Below are 16815 nucleotides of genomic sequence, written 5' to 3' on the forward strand. Positions count from 1 at the left end.
GGGCTCTTAATCTTAGAACACTCGTCGGGAGACGGCGAGCTAACCTTGCTCGTATCTCTACGTCTGTTTACGCGCGCGAAGGGGAAAAAGGTAGAAACGCCTGCGTTTGTCTCGTTCCTAGTTACCTCTGCGATAGTTACGGTAAAAAGGGCACATAGAGAGCGCAGTAAAGGCGAAGGCATTTGTAGTGGGATTTCGCGCCTGCGTTTCTACCGGGGAGATTGGCTTCGAGGAATAAACAGACGACAAATCTGGCAACTAATGACGGAGATTGTTAAGATGAAGAGTAATGAGGTACCTTCTAATTGAGAAGATGACTCTATATACATATATATTTTAATAAAAATATACAAATATTATTTTAAAATGTGTTAAAAACCGTAACAAAAATCCGACACACTGAAATCTTGTAATTAAACGTCTTAAATTGCTAGAAGATGCTCCCATCACTAACAAACGATTCTGAGATCTATTGCCATTCAAATAAACGTTGCTAAACATATAAAATTTTGAAGATAAAAACTAGGATGAATAATTACTCGGTTGCGCGTATATTCACTGGTATGATCGAACTATCAATATATACTGTTCTGCGAGAGACATGCAGGAAGACGATGCGTTGTAAATCAACGACCGAGAACGATTGCGTATAATGGTTCTGGCAGGTCACTGCGGCCAATTGGGTGAGCCAATATGGTATTTACACAGTTAAATTGGTTGACCCAATGAGCAAAGAGCAACTATCGCGGCTAGGTCGACCAATATCCATGCGCGCGAGATCAAAGCTCACCCGAATAAAATTTCAGTTTGGATCGACCTGATAATTTCAGCGAGCAGAAAACATTTTATATATATAAAAACTGTACGTCTGAGTATCGAAACGCGCGCGATTAATTCAAGTAATAAAATCCTGATAAGGGCACCTGAGCCGAGGAATCAAAGTCGAAAAGGCATCGGTGGAGAATCTTCCCGTATTACGGCAATCTAACTCACCTATACTTATACCACTACGACTAGATTCGATTTCGTACTGTCGAATCAAATGAGAAGTCGTGACTCCCGAGACCTTCATCGACCTCATTCTCGGTGAATTGGGCCAGTAACTTTCTCAAGCTCCCCGAGTACCTTTTAACTACGTCTGAGAAATTTTTCGAGTTGTAATTACGAAAGAAAAAGAAGAAAGAATGGGAAGATCAAATTATTATTTATAAACGAATTAACTATTAATTTAGAACTCAAATCGACCGAAAGCAAACATAGAAACTCAACTATGCCGAACTAATGGAGATGCAGTAATTAAAGCACAGTAATTAAAACTCTTTTCGGAGTTAATTAAATCCGAGCTTACATAAAAGCATAACAAAAGTAACAGCTTTTCTTCTAGTGTTTCTTCATGTTTATATTGATATCTATAATTAAGTAATATCTATAATTGCTATTTTCTTAAAGTTTCGTAAATATTAATTTATATGTGTAGTCACATTTCAGAGCTAATATCAAAAACTAAGAAAGATTTAATGCACATAAAAGGTAATACACAACATGCAGACTTAATATTTCATTTATGATGTAATATGGTAACGAATCGCTTTATATGGCGTACGAAAGAATAATGCGTAGCAGTTTGTCTATCTAACTGGTAGACTGAGAAAGAAGGCGTATATGGAGAAATATGGAAAAAGGAGGATGTACGGTTGTCAACGGTTTATTCCAGCGCGAACGAATCATCTCGTGCCTCTGGGGCAATACGTCTCGTGAATATATTTACAAAATAGAATTATCGTCAATAGAGGAGTTACACGTCGCTACATGCAAAAACTGTCGGAGTTTTAAGTAACCATTTTATCTTAAAATTTTATGGAAGCTTAGAAAATATTCTAGAATAAAAGAGAGAAAGAGAGAGAGAGAGAGAGAGAGAGAGAGAGAGAGAGAGAGAGAAGTCTTATTACTGATACATTATGTATAAAATATCAATATCTAAATTTCTGAACATATAAAATACTTAATCAATAAGTAAAATGAAACAAAAAGTTGTTTGAAATATTTATGTTTTAAAGTTATAAAAATACTGCAAGATGAAAAGAGGAGAAATAAAATATAAAAGTATAAATCATAATCGTGATCCTACTAATTGTCCATGTAATAAATTATTGAGCGCGCAATAAATATGTATCAAATTATTCTCGATTACAATTACATAAATATTAATTAAATTAACGAAAACGTATTTGTGCTGGTGAAGCTCTAAACTTTATACAACTGATAATTAAGTGAAATGGAAAAACAATTTCGTCTATCACGAAAATCGAGTTAGTTCTTCACAGAATTGTCGCGTGTTAAATATTATTTTTAATAAAAAACCTTTTGACATTTAAAAATGCAAATAAATAAATACAGAAATTGCTTCCATTAGATCGAAATTCAACAATTTAAAGAATCAATCATTCGAGACAGTCGTGACAGTACAATCAACAATATTTATGATTGAATCGAATACATTTTTCTTGTATAAACAGATTAAGTAAGAATAAATCAATTCTATTCATTAGTATAGTGTATATGGCATCTAATGTCATAGTAAAATATAAAATATAAAAGGAATAAAGGACTACGAGCCGTGACAGAGTGTTAGTGTCTAAATATTTTATTCTAAATTTATTGCGAAAAAACATCACCTCGGCCAGGGTTTGAACCTGGACCTCCCTCTCGCTAGGCGGGCGTCTCAACCAATTGGACCATCGAGGCACATGGCAATGCATTCGGGAATCAACATTAGACTATTTATTGCGACGAATATTGTCATGTGCCTCGGTGATCGAATTGATTGTAGACACTAACACCCTATCACGGCTCGTAATCCTTTATTCCTTCAAATTTGTGTTTATCACATTTGAGCCATACCAATTTTATTAATTTATAAAATATATGTTGATTCTTTTATTAGACAATCGTAAAAATAAGTCTACTTATTTTACGATGGTAGACGAAATTTCATTAAATATTATCGAATACAACGGTAAAAAGAATGAAACGGTGGTGCTTAAAACAAGACAACTGTCGGTTCCTAATATTTCCGAGCTTACCAATTACGAGATCCCCGTTTTTCTTACTTTGGCCGAACAAGAGAGCCTGAAATACAAGACGCGAAAGCGAATTTATATCCCTTCCAGAACCCTCCGCGTGGCGAGTACTCGGAGAAAAATAATTAACCCGCCGTTCTTCTCTCTCTCTCTTTCTCCTCCTTTCGAAGTAACCTCGTTGACAACAAAAATTATGGCCTGTGCCGCAAAGTAGCGTCGCTCTGTCCATGGGCTCTTTTCTACTCTCGTTACCGTTCGATACCTTCAGCGTCACGTTCTAAGTTTTTGTTTCGTGGCCCACGGAGAAATTCCGCTCGTTCCGGCACGTTCCGCTGCGCGTTCCAATCGTTCTTTATTAGGACGCACATATATAACGTCTATCCAACAATTCGATAAAAATAGCTTCGGCGGTTGCCCGCTATTCGCAGATCCGAACAGAGAGATGTTTGTGAGTCGAGACGAAAGACTCTTCTCGGCCTATGAATCATTTTATAGAAACGCGATTCCTTGCCGGTAATCTAATTCTTAAAAACTGCTCGCATCTAAAAGGGGAGAAATTGGCCATTCTGTCCCAAAAATAAAAATTTGATTTTTGCTTGCTAAAGTAACGTAGTTACTTCTCTGAGAAGGTTCGCGTGAATGCAGCTCACTCTCCTCGAATTTTCCTAACAAAGCAAAATAATACCTGCAAAATGCATTGTGTTAAACTACTTCTAACGGAATGAAATGCCTCTCTATCCTCGAAAAGCAACCTGCCATGTATTTCGTTCCGTAAGTTTTATGATTATTGTTAATGACTGATGCGTACACGCCAATGCAATGTTACGCGCGAATAATTGTACGCATTGCGGCACAACATAACGAAGCATAATTGATATTGTTATTCATTATTGAAGTAGCAGCTGAGTTAATTAGAAGCGCAACGGATGTATTATTGTACCGGTACCATGATCGCGCAGTTCCGTATGCATAACGTTACACAAATGATTATTACGCTTAGATTCCTGAGTTTCCATAATTGCCGCGATAACCCTTCAATGCTACAGCGATCAAACAAACGATCCTTTCAATATTGAGCAACTTTGGGAATATCGATATCTCCCTATCGAAACTGCAGCCGGCGTATTTCCTATTTTATCCCCCGGTATTTGTAGCCGATTTAAAGAATCAATCATTCGAGACAGTCGTGGCAGTTATCCAACTCAAAAAACGGCGATTTCGCAGTCGTGATTTTTTACTCCCGTTGCGACCGTACATGTATATTTCTCCCCCGCGCGTTCCTACAAAGACAGACCGAGAATGTAGGTGTCCCTATAGATTACGTCACCGCTTGCGGTTGTTAGAGGCAAGGGGGCATTTTCCTATCTGCGCGTATGTAACTTTTCATACTCAGGGCGGCGGGCCGCAAAGCAAGATACGCGCGCGACCCGCAGCCGCCACTGTAAGAGCGCCGTGCTCTTTTTTCGTTCTGCCTCTTTTTCCAACCGTTTCGTGAGATAATGACGATCTATGGTGGAAACCGCTGCCTTCTCGCGAGAGTCGCGCGGTGTGCAACGGCGTATCAAGGCGGCAGAGCACACGCTACGTCGCATTGGGTCAGAACACGGTCGGCGCGTGCTGCATACGTCGCGGAAAACACGCCGCTGATCTATCAGCAGGCACTACAGGACCCGTGCAGACACGGGATTTTTTTTTATCAGCCAGTTAACATGCACGAAAATGACGACTGACTCGACGTAGCGAAAACACTACGGCCCTGTTGTATTAGGCGAGAAAATAGAACGGCAACGGGAGCATGTCGCACGTCGGATATACATCAGCGTAGTTGCGTGGCTGATTATAGCTCTTTCCCCTCGCCTTTCCCTCCCGCCACTCGTCGCCAAGTTTTAACTTATTGTTAGCGGAACGAAATATCCGATAATTAAAAAAAAATCTATACAACGCAATGTGGAATTATTTTATCGAGAGGTAACTTTTGGTAGAAAAATGTATCTTTCGGTGGCCACTTTCTTTTCATTAGTCTATAATCTGAATCTGAACAATCACAATCTGACAATGACGCTGATTGACAAATGACGTTGGATTTTACCAAATTTATGTTTATTGTAATTTATAAACCCTTGTTATAGGTTTGCATCATATCTCCATTATTTGTGTTTTGAGTACGTTTATACAACAATAAATAGAGACGCGTATATTTCGAGTTAATATTTGCCAAAGAACACAGCTAACGGAGAGACACAGTGCTGCGACCAGGCTCAGAGTAACGTCATATAATTTTGGAATAATAGAAGATCAATCGTTAAAAATGATAAAAATTGTTAATCAAAATTGATCGGTAAACTAATAACATTTTTAATACTTTACTTCACTATGCAAATACGAGGAAATATTTTTAAAAAATTTAATCAACTTTATACGTGCTCTTTATCTTCCTATTAAATTTCTTCCTACTAACTATTAAAAATGCAATTCGCAAGCTCTCAGAATTCTTCTCGGTAATCGTTTGTCCGTACCGATCGTCGCACATTCGGGCAGTAAAATATGATCGGTAATTACGTGAACGAACGGAGGTTGCAACGGCACAATCTTTCTCACGCGTGTATACAGTCGCGCTCTAATGCAATTCTCTCGTTATCCCGCGGGTCTCTCGCGTTTCGTTCAATTCCAACGGGTTTTTTTCAAATCTCCGCTAAAGACATCGACTGAACTGGGATTGCGGCACGGACGTGGAAAAACAAATCGCGTTACGCTGATTATCTGCGCCGAGTTCCGAAAGCCAGAGGGAATATCGAACAGTGATGCGAGAGGACGACGATATGTGAGACCAATGCGTGATACGTAGAAAGGGAAAAATATTTCAAAAGCCACGAGTGTCGCGGATGAAAGAAATGTATTCTGCCGTCACCAAACATCGGGGCTATTTTTAGAAGCCAATTTTTAGATCGTCGAAAAACACCCTTAAAGATCCAAATAAAGCATATACCTACTAAATTATAGAAAATTTTATATGTACTAGAAGATAGCTATTCTCTATATTACATAAAGGTTCTCATATATATAATCGCATGCAACCTTTTCGCCAAATTTAATTTTATAATTTTTCAAATCAATCACTCGTAAAATCCATCTATAGTTGAACACGAGCAGAATTTTTCACTCATTCCTCACGATTGATTTTTGTAGAGTTTTCAACTCAAAGGGTCAATTTTATTTAATTCGCAAAAAAAATTCCTTTCTTAGATGTTAGGTCGCCAAAGCTTTTTTTCCACTAACTTCACCTAAGAATGTTGAAACGCTTACGGATCGTTGGGTTTAACGCATTCCTCTTCAACGCTTCTAGAATAGAAATTTCAATCGTTCGGTAACACGAGTCTCTCCTCGAATCATCGAATCGAAAGCAACGACTGGAGGTATCGAATTTATTGCAACCTTTTTCCGACGTAAATTTACGGTTTATTCAGTAATTTCCGCATTATTGTAGAAGTGTACTTAATATTCGGTTTTGAGATGCTCCCGATAATGACGTGAGAGAATAGATGAGAAAAGAATATCTGATCTTTTATTTATTTCTCAAGAAATCATAGTCGTGTATTTTTTAATAATATCTAATATAAATGCAAACAATTCATGCATATTTTGCCATTATGTTACGTGGCGGAAATAACGTTATAATAATTCCGCGAGAAGTAGAGAACTATAGTCAACGAGCTTATTCGACGAAACGAAGAATACTGCACGGATTGGGAAGTACAACTACTATGGAAGATATTTCCAAATCAGTGATCCGAAGATTACATGGCCGGTAAGCAGAACGGTTCCGACTTCTAAAAACTATCGTCAAAGCAAGCAGGCACCAAAGCCTCTTCTGACCAGTGGACTGTACAGTCGGCACGACTCGACTGTTCGCGAATCGATTCAGCCGTTTCTGCCTATCTCGCCGTCTTCGTTTATCTTGTCCACTCTTCTATTTACGCTATCGTTTACTTTGTGCCAAACAAAACGACGATGGGCAAAGCGGAAGAACTCGTTTATTTTTCATGCCGCGCAATTCGGCATTCAGATTCATCTATTCCGATTTCCGGTTTGTTTTTCATCCTAGAAAGCTAATAGTCCTTCTTTTGTTTACACTACATTTGTGTCACTAATGACAGATAAAGAAAATTTAACCTGGCATTGCTAGAATCTTTGTAACACAATTTTCATCAGTGTCTCAAGAGACACAATCGTTCGATATCTTTGTTAATCAACAGAATATTTCAACAGTGAAAATATTTACAAAAACTAAAAAAACCGTTTTCCGGAGGTATAACGCAATAAATGGTGACCGATCGATTACTATAAAAAATATCTTCTCCTCTTATTTTTTAGCAAGTGTGGATAGACTCCAGATAACATAACATTTAACACAATAGTTTATCTAAACTCAATCGATCAGCTAAACCTGGTCCATCGTTGATTCAATGCCGTTCTTTTTTGCTCTCATCGAACATTGTTTTTTAACGAATTTTATATTTCAGTTTTAGTTTACTTTCCATTTGACTGAACAAAGCCATGTGAATAGCAAAACGTTCCCTGCACAGTTTCCTTTGTACTTCCTATTCTTTAAATATATTTTTCATTTTTTGTACTTGTGCTATTACGATTTTTTATACATTCTTTACATCGGCAAAAAAAGGCTATCAATTTTTTTTATTCTTGCTCGAAAATAGCGTCCACAAACTGCTATTCTACATTGTTTTTCAAGTTATACATAGAATCGTGTACAAAGTAGACAATACACAACCGAGAAGCAAGCGATTCTACTCAAAGTAAGTCGAAATAATAGAATAAGTTTTTTTCTAATAACGCCGCGAGAAAAAGAAGGCTTGACCACTTAAAGGAAAAAATTATTCTTGCATTCGAAACATTAAATGCGTTAGAGACAACTCATTGTAATTTAATTTGTACAATACAACTTTGTATACGACAAACCGACTAATACTTTCAACGATATCTGAATTAAGTAAGAAATAAAATTATTTGTCATCTCATATAAATTCACTCGTCCATCGTAAAGGTTAATTGATTGAATTTTAGTTAATTTTCATAATATACAAGCCAAACAAAACGTTTGCAGTATTTTGGTTCGCCTTGTGTAGAAAGAGAAAATAGGAACGTGAAAGAAAAGCATTGTACTACAAAAAATTATCAAAATTAAAAATTGAAAGTATTGAATACTCGTGTTTCAGGAAAAAGGTGTAGGTACGCGTAGAAAATACAATATGCACAGCGGCGAAGCATGTCGCGGTATTATTCCCAACCAGCCCACTCCTCGCCAATCAGCTCGCTGCTGCTCCATGGGTGCGAGGAAATAATAAAAGGAAATGAAACTCGCTGGCTATGAGACGACGAGAGAAATGGAAAATAGTTTTCCAAGGGAAATATAGGTCACGGTCCTATGTAAATCAATGCGATTGAATTTGTCTCGAGCATTAAGCAAAATATGTGATCTAATTAAAGCCCACATATATCGCTGACGTTTGTTTTTCTAGAAACAATGTCCAAGGGTATGCGATATTCTTCTGCATAGTATTATATGGATCTTATTTATATAATTAAACAAAAACTTAGTAAGTTTGAGAGGACTAACGATTTAATAACTTCGAAAAATATCTCTTGTGCGTGACAATAATTTCATAATAGTACGTTATAATTACTCATTTGTAAAAACGTACAGGTACACTATATTTGCGAAATAATGTCGTCTTTGAAATAAAATCGAATAAACGTGACAAAGGGCCACTGTATTCCCTTGTTAAAGTTTCTACCATAAAGTACATGCATTTAAATCATACTAAAGCAGACGAGCAATCCAAGCAGCGCAAGGATTACCTTCGCAAGAACATCCAATAACTTTGTGCAAAGTCTAATTCTTTTATCCTGCGATTTTAAAGCTCCCAGACAAATGCTCCAATTTATTGGTATTAAAGAAGATAATAAGAGGATTGCGATATGTAAAGAATCGATCATATTGCGATAAAGATCGATACTAATTACTAATTATACGTCTCCCATAAATGATGAAATCACGGCTTTATGAAATTGCAGGTTTAACGAAACGTAACGCAAGCATCTAATAGCTATCTCGATAATTGAACGGTAATGCGATAATTGAAGTTATCGCGTTAGGATCGATATAACAAATCCCACGCGAAATACGACGATGCAAGACGCGCGTTGACATATCCGCGTACATAGCATCATGACAATGAAATTAATGCTGATTAGAATACACGAGCAAATCTACCGTCCTTCGGTAAATCCATCTACGTAACACGCTGCAAGAGTACCACGGCTACTCAGCCTGCGCTCTCTAAAAGTGGTCCATCAGAGAGTGCCGTAATAAGTTTACGCTTCTCCGTCAACATGGCAGGTTAAAGTTCACGGAAGCTAGATGGGTGCAGCTGAAAACGGTGCTTTCGGCTTAACATAGTTGCTATCAAGTACGGCGCGCAGCTGTTTTAACGACCCATCACTATACGCGCCAATCTTGCTCTTTAAGATTAGCAAATATTTTGTTAGTGTTAAGGCGAGTCGCGAGACCGTCAACAATACTCGTCGTAACAAAGATACGGGCAATTCCAGGCTTGAGAAAATAACGACTAGCGCAACATCAAGTTCGCGGCGACAATAAATATTTTGGCGCAGCAAATTACCTTAAAAGTGACCTACAGCAGTTGCCCACGTTCAACTTGACAGGGCCTCTCGTCGCGTCGTGACGTCAGGCGTGTCATCCTCTACGAGATATCCTAGCTTAACAGCGAGATATATCGAACGGTCTGTATATACATAGCCACGTCGTATATATGTATACGTGTATATATGTACAGCCACAGCGGCGCAAAGGGGATACACACAGCTTTCGCCTGCCAATAATTTTTGCCGGAAGGATCTTGAAAGTTGGTACGCGCGACGTTGATTTATATTGAACGAACAGTGCTTCTTCCTCCGGCGAATTAACGGCCAGATATAAATAGATTTACAACGTAGCCTCTCTTCCCTGCCTTTTTACGGACGTCAAATGTATAATTAGGAGTGCGTTCCAATTGGCGCTCGTTTAGCACTCGCTAAACAACAGGGGGTGAAATGATTGTAGAAGAGCGTCGCGCGCGACCGCTAAATGGAACGTACCCCAGATATCTCCGGTCGATATTAATTTTTTTCTACATTTCCGCCCAACTTCGCGCTAATTGTCGGTGCTTTTTTTGTTGCAGTTAAATGGAATGAAGTGTTACATTTCGCCGTGTACCGTCGAGGGACATCGTAAAAAGTTCCACAATGTCCAGCACGCGGTGAGTATAGCGTAAAGTATTCGATTAATACGCGGCTTTGCCAGGGACACGCAGCGACATTTACGCATCGCGTATTGTCTGAAGTTACGCCGAGGCCGCTAATGCGCGTATGTGCGAACGGCCGGATGAATACAGATGCGTATCTACGTGATCGAAATTTCGTACGCCAGTTTATGCTCGATAATCAATGCGAAAGCGACTAATCAGCTACCATCCGCACGCGACGCGCAAATTGTCGTTTGGAGTGACGCAAATTGCCGCAGCCGCGGAAACGCCGAATAAAAATGTGTCGTACGAACGGGGTGGGTTGGGATAATAAAGAAGGGCGCGCGCGACGTAACCAAGTTACGCCGACAAATCCCGTTAAAATTCACGATGCGGAATTAGCACATTACGACTTGCAAATTTGCAAAATGCGAGCAGACCGAAAATAAATACTGATGTTCCTCGGGCGAGGCCGCGTGACACCCCCTCAAGCGGCCGACGTTCAAATAATGTCTCGCAAATCAAGATGAATGGACGAGCGGTCATTCGCAGTTAACGAACGCTCCTTCCTAGCTCCGCGAGCCCACGCGCGTTATTATCCTAATTGTTGATTTTATGAACGCGTTTAGGGTACTGTGACGTTAATGTATACGCGTCGGGGATGTTTATGCCCACCCAAAACGTGTATACACGTGTGTACATAAATATGTAGGAACGTGTACGCGATTATTTCGTTCGTGTATTTATGCATCGCCGCTCGTTCGCGGACGACGCTTGATTGATTACACCTGAGCCTGCCGCTAATTACTCAACGTAACATTTCGATTACCACACGCAACCACGTAAACTACATCGATGTTTCGACTAATTAATATCAGTATGCTTAGACTAATGCGCGACAAGAATGGTAACAACGCGGTGGGCTAAGTGTAATTAATTACTCTGAGATTATTGCGTTCTTTCTTTTTGCAAATTTTTAATATCATTTCCCGTCGTACGGAAACATTTGTATACGCCAGCGTGATCGATATAATACCGCGAAACTGTGTATTTTTTCATGGAATTGTGCAATTAAGAAACCTCCCGCGACGCGGCCATAAAGACCGATTACGTTAATTGTTGGTCGAATTAATGTACATGTATCCTCGTACCTGCAGTGCTATGTATCACATGTATACATACGTCCAGTAACTCTAACTGGATATATACTGCACGTACGCAACGCAGTTCTACATCGGCATCAATAATTCTCGCGCTATCATAGTGTCATAGTAAACAAATTGTAAAATAATTACTAGATGCAATTTGATGCAAATACGCGTCATATTGCATGTTAATCGACTCTGCGTGCGACGACGCAATAAGGCAATCGTCTGGCTCAATGAAAACTCCGCGTGCCATTAATTTAATATTAAAGTAAATTAGATGCGCACGCGAGGAAGAGAGAGATTTGGCAATTTTCCGCCTAACGCGAACGAGAGAGGGAGAGAGACGTAGTAGCGCGGCATGGATCGAAAATTCCTTCTGTAAATCGACCGCGACGATTACACGGCCATTACCTTAATTGCTGACGCGGCTAACGTGCGTATTCACGCGTGTATAGTTATTCGGCTATAGTTACCACGCTCCACGCATGGGTCACATCGGCGTTCGCCGTTAGTTTGGCTTACCATTCCCAAGGGAGACGTAGTTCTCGTGAGTGTCATGTCGAGTTGCACGGGTCAACGGGATCCAGCGAGTTAAACGAGCGAATCCGGATGGAAACATCTAGATGGACGCGATTGCGTACGGAACACTAAAACTTGGTCCGCGATCTGCAAATAGAGCTTGCAACGAAACCCCAACCTTGAACTCGAAACGCAAATTACACATGAGCGGAATACCAGAGCTACTCATCCTAAACTTAGAGGGGCTCCGAATACTCTGACAATGAGCACAGCTTATTTGCGTTTTTCGTTGATATACCCTACTGAAACTCTAGTGATATATTTAATAAAAGAAAACCACCGCAATGATATGATTAATAAAAGAAAACCCCTCGCTAAATTTAAAAGTCTAAATATTAAATGCGAATTGTCTCCGATTTGCGTCGAAATTCGTTGCAGTGATGAACGTAAATATTAAATTCTGCATTACTGTCGCCACCAATAATAACTGGACTAGACAGGATAGCACTTTAATGCGGTGCCTAATTAATTTTCGAAATATAAACGATTGAAAATCAAAGGGAATTTTATAAAATAAAATCCAACGTGAAAAGCGCAAACACGACGCACCTGACGCCTCGGCATTCAGGTTCACGTTAATAATTGGCGCGATAGACCGAATGCTTATGAATTCACGCCAAGTGTATCACGACGAGCAGCTTCGATTAGAAATTCCTGAAGGGTTATCCACGAGTATGCCCGACCTCTAGAAAGGCATCTAACCGAATATGGTCGTGGCTTGCGCGTAAATTATGCACTACGACGCATACTATGCGTCGTATTGCCCGTCCATTATCGAGAGCGCGCGACAACGAGCTACACGATGAGATGCCAAGGCGTGCAATAATATCGCTGATAACTTCCATCCCATTAACACCATACCTCATCTTTCTCATAGTTAACGTTCTCGACGGCGCTACGTGATACTTGAGACAAAAACTTTTCATACAGCCGTAAAACAGGATTATTCCAAACAAAAGCATTTACATAGAACGCACAGTTTTATATTTTCGCAAACTCAAGAGACAGACCATGTGCGCAAAACAGATGTGACAGCAGTTCTTTTTTTTTCTTTTTCGAATAGTAGCAGGACAAAAGATTTATAATGATTTATCGCAGGTAATACCGTGTGTTTACTCTTAATGGATTACCGTAATAATATACGAGCATCTGTTAATTATCTGCGTGATGTCAAAACTTTGTTAGAGTGACACAAAAAATACCTATGCGAGTCAATGGATAAAAAAGTTGATTCACTGTTTTGTATTTACTCTAAAGTTTGATGCGCAAAGATACGTATAGAAAGTATATGTATTGCGTAGAAATCCTATTAAAAATAATTATATAACTTGTTTTAATATGCCTCGTGCAGCAGCACACTTCTGTATAAATAACGTGACTATCGAACACGTTTATTAAATTTAAATGAACTGCATCTCCTTACGGCTCGATTGCCATTTTTTACGATGCGACCGAACAATATCCATCCTGATCGAAATTGAAAGAATTCCACTGTGCGGAAAGCTCATTTCTTATTAAACAATACCGATGTGTACAATGCCCGGCGCGCTTGTAGAATAGCATTACGCGAGTGATAACGCGAAGCGAATTGATTCGCCACGTGACACAAGTGTCAATAAACGAGAACACCGAAGAAACAGTGAGTGCCTATCACAATAACTGCATTTTTATTGAATTTGGATTACAAAAATGCTAGACCGGAGACGAGCCGACCTGGATGACAGTGATATCCAATGAGTGCGGGTTATTGCGGTACGGTGAGTAATAACAACACTGACCTCGTATATCATCGTTAATCCATCACAATGACACTATTGTTGCAGCAGCTGCTGTGAGAGGAGAAAGGGATAATTGATCAAGTAACAATCGTGAGAGATCAGAAATCGTGTGCGCGCGGACGACGTTCTGTGGGAGGCGTGCGGGCAAATTTTTTTTCCATAGATCCCTTGCCCAAGCCACGCGGGCGGCGCGACTTAAGAGCCCGCATATATTTACACGGTTTTATGCAGTAAACTATAAATTGGAATTAACTGTGGAGAGTGGTATGCAGCCGAGCGCGAGTTTGGAAGTTTTCCAAAAGCGCCGCGTTATTGACGCTGCGGATCGGGTAAAATGCGGGATATGGAAAAGCGCGCCCGGCAGCGCAAGGTGAAACCAAAAATCGCCGGGCCTTGTTAAAGATAAATAAATAAAAGAGGGAAAAACGAGTAAAGCGCGTTACGCGCGCACCGTGGCTGCACCGTATTCGATGCGTGCAGGCAGATGCAGCGCTTAACTTGAATGCGGTACGAGGCTGCCATTATGCCGCGAGTTTATGGTGCCGTTTCGGTATAACCGCTATGTCCTCGACTACGGCGCACCCGGGACGACAGAAAAATATAACACGGTACGTCGTTATAATTAGCCCTCCGTTACGCCAACGTCCATTAACGTCGTTAGTTTCGAAGCGCGGCAGATATAACACTGGATCGAAGGACCGCGTTTCTATGTGAAAGCCACGCAGGCGTGAAATTTCGTCGATGCTAAATCGAGCGGATCTGCCATTTCGATGTCAATTAATATTCCACGCTCCGTTTTGTACTAATCGCTCACAGGAGAACTCCATTCGAATGGAACGCAAACTTAAGTAAACGTAAACACTAAATGCACAATATTGCAGCGCAATTGAAATATTTATATTTCACTGTTAAAGTTATACAATTTATGCATATGACTATTTCAGAGAAAGAGAGAGAGAGAAAGATAGAGTGTGTGCGTATGAATGAGTGAAAACGAGAATGTAATTAAGATTTTGTTTAAACTGCACAAAAATGAAGCGACATTTATTAAAATAGACTGCACATTCATCCAAATCCAAGCAAGATAAAGCGGAATAACATAATAATAATTACTGCGAGATTAAATACTGTTTTTAACATGTTCAGTCTATTTTATTGCATAGCTTTCTTTCCAATAAAACGGTGACAGCTGAAAATTTATGTAACGAGCGTGATAGAAATTAAGCGCCACGAATGTAATTAATGTCAGCGAGAAGATTAAATTCCTACGTATCCCTGCTTTTCAATTAGAATTATCTTTTAATTGAAACCACTATTAACATTTGTGATATATTCATGCAAAGATTTGAGAATAACGGATAATATGGGAATAAAATATTATCCTACTTTCTATTAATGTTCCAGTTTCGAAAAAGTAGCTTAACGATCAGCTTTCCGGAAAGTTTGCTCGCGCGCAAAGATTTCTTATCCATCTATTATCGTCGACCGCCATTAATGCTCCTGCATGCTTTTTGCTCAAGAACTAGAATAAAATAGAGGGTTCGCGGAAAAAAGTGCGTAAACGTACGATTTTTGAATCTCTAACCAATTTTAATATTCACGACTCATTTCACGCGCTTTAGATTTACATTCATGTTTGTGCGATTTTTTACGATTTTGAGAGTGTGTTGATGAATCCCCATTTTTACTGCAATTTTGTATTTTAAACCGTCAATATAAATCCGGTATCATAATTTTGTTATATATTGAAAAAAACTGTGAAAAAGAAATTTTCGTCGCCACAATTTCCAAGTTAATTCATTACACTTTGCATTTAAGGCGTGCACCTTGCTTGTCACGATTAGACGGAAAAACTTTTCGCGACCATACCTCTCACTCCAATTTCTTCGCTGTTAATTGAACATCTACTCACGATTAAAACTTGCTCGCTCAAGGGCGATTTCTTCGACGCTTTGTAGTTTTATCTAAAAGCCCTTCATCGATTAACAAAGCGGAGAATACTCTAACTACGCGCTAGTTACCTTCCTAAACTTCCTATTGACAAGTATCGCCCATGATTAACGAGAGAGGGTACTTGCGAAGTTGCTGCAAAATCTTAGCAAACTGGGAATGGGTCATCTATAGCGCAAACTCGCAAAACGCTCCCTTCAATCCGTAACGACTCTTAATGGTTGCGATTTATTCGGTATGCGTGTACAAATAGCCGGGAAAATCTGGCGTCAATCAATCCTCCTTTTCCGAGGCTTCGCGAGACTCAAAAAACCATTCCGGATCAGTGCGAAAAAGTTTCGCCTTCGACCCGAGAACTGGAGATTAGCGAGCAATTTGAGCGCGTTCGTGCGACTGGCTTCGCGCAAACGTTTAACACCACTCGCTGACACGGTCCGCGTATAAAAACTCAATTCCCTGATTTCTTTTATATTACTTTGTACAAACACGCTTTATTCACTCCCATTTTAATTTTGTAGTTTATTTTCAACGCTATTTTTCTTATAGCACAGTCCGAGCAATTTCGAAAGAACGAATACATTCTCTTCATGTTCCCCTTAAATAGAATTCCTGTAACGTGTTCCCAAGCGTTATTCGAAACTACTGACATATTTGGCAACGAAATTCAATTCGCTGACCGAATTTTCCACTCAGGGATTTCCGGAACGAATACCACAATGTTTACGGTGTTGTTGCCAAATAGCGAAAATCTTGTCTATCGATCCGATCTTCGTTGGATAGAACACGGAAGAAAAACCTCGTGCGAAATGCACGAAAGACGGTGCACAAAGGTTCACTCAAAGCCGCAATTAAGTTATGCCAAAGTTATGTGTACGCTTAATGATTACAATTCATATTTAAGGTGATGCTGGAGTCTCTCTGTTTTACCGACATTTTTTAATTAAGGATATCTTTTAATTGA

The 16815-nt window shown here is 39.5% G+C and overlaps 1 protein-coding gene across 2 annotated transcripts in view; it reads left to right on the forward strand.

Moving 5' to 3' along the window:
- Nucleotides 1-16815, forward strand: part of LOC105563288 (limbic system-associated membrane protein) — a 139165-nt gene that overhangs the window by 51580 nt on the left and 70770 nt on the right. Inside the window, exon 2 of one of the 2 annotated variants that reach the window (XM_012014754.1) lies at nt 10337-10414. The exons of the other annotated variant lie outside the window; for it this stretch is intronic. The gene's annotated coding sequence lies outside the window, so the exon portion shown is untranslated. The remainder of the gene's footprint in view (nt 1-10336; nt 10415-16815) is intronic. 2 annotated transcript variants of the gene reach the window in all.

This window comes from Vollenhovia emeryi, unplaced genomic scaffold (genome assembly GCF_000949405.1).
Source record: "Vollenhovia emeryi isolate VEMERY1.0 unplaced genomic scaffold, V.emery_V1.0 DF939178.1, whole genome shotgun sequence".
NCBI lineage: Eukaryota > Metazoa > Arthropoda > Insecta > Hymenoptera > Formicidae > Vollenhovia > Vollenhovia emeryi.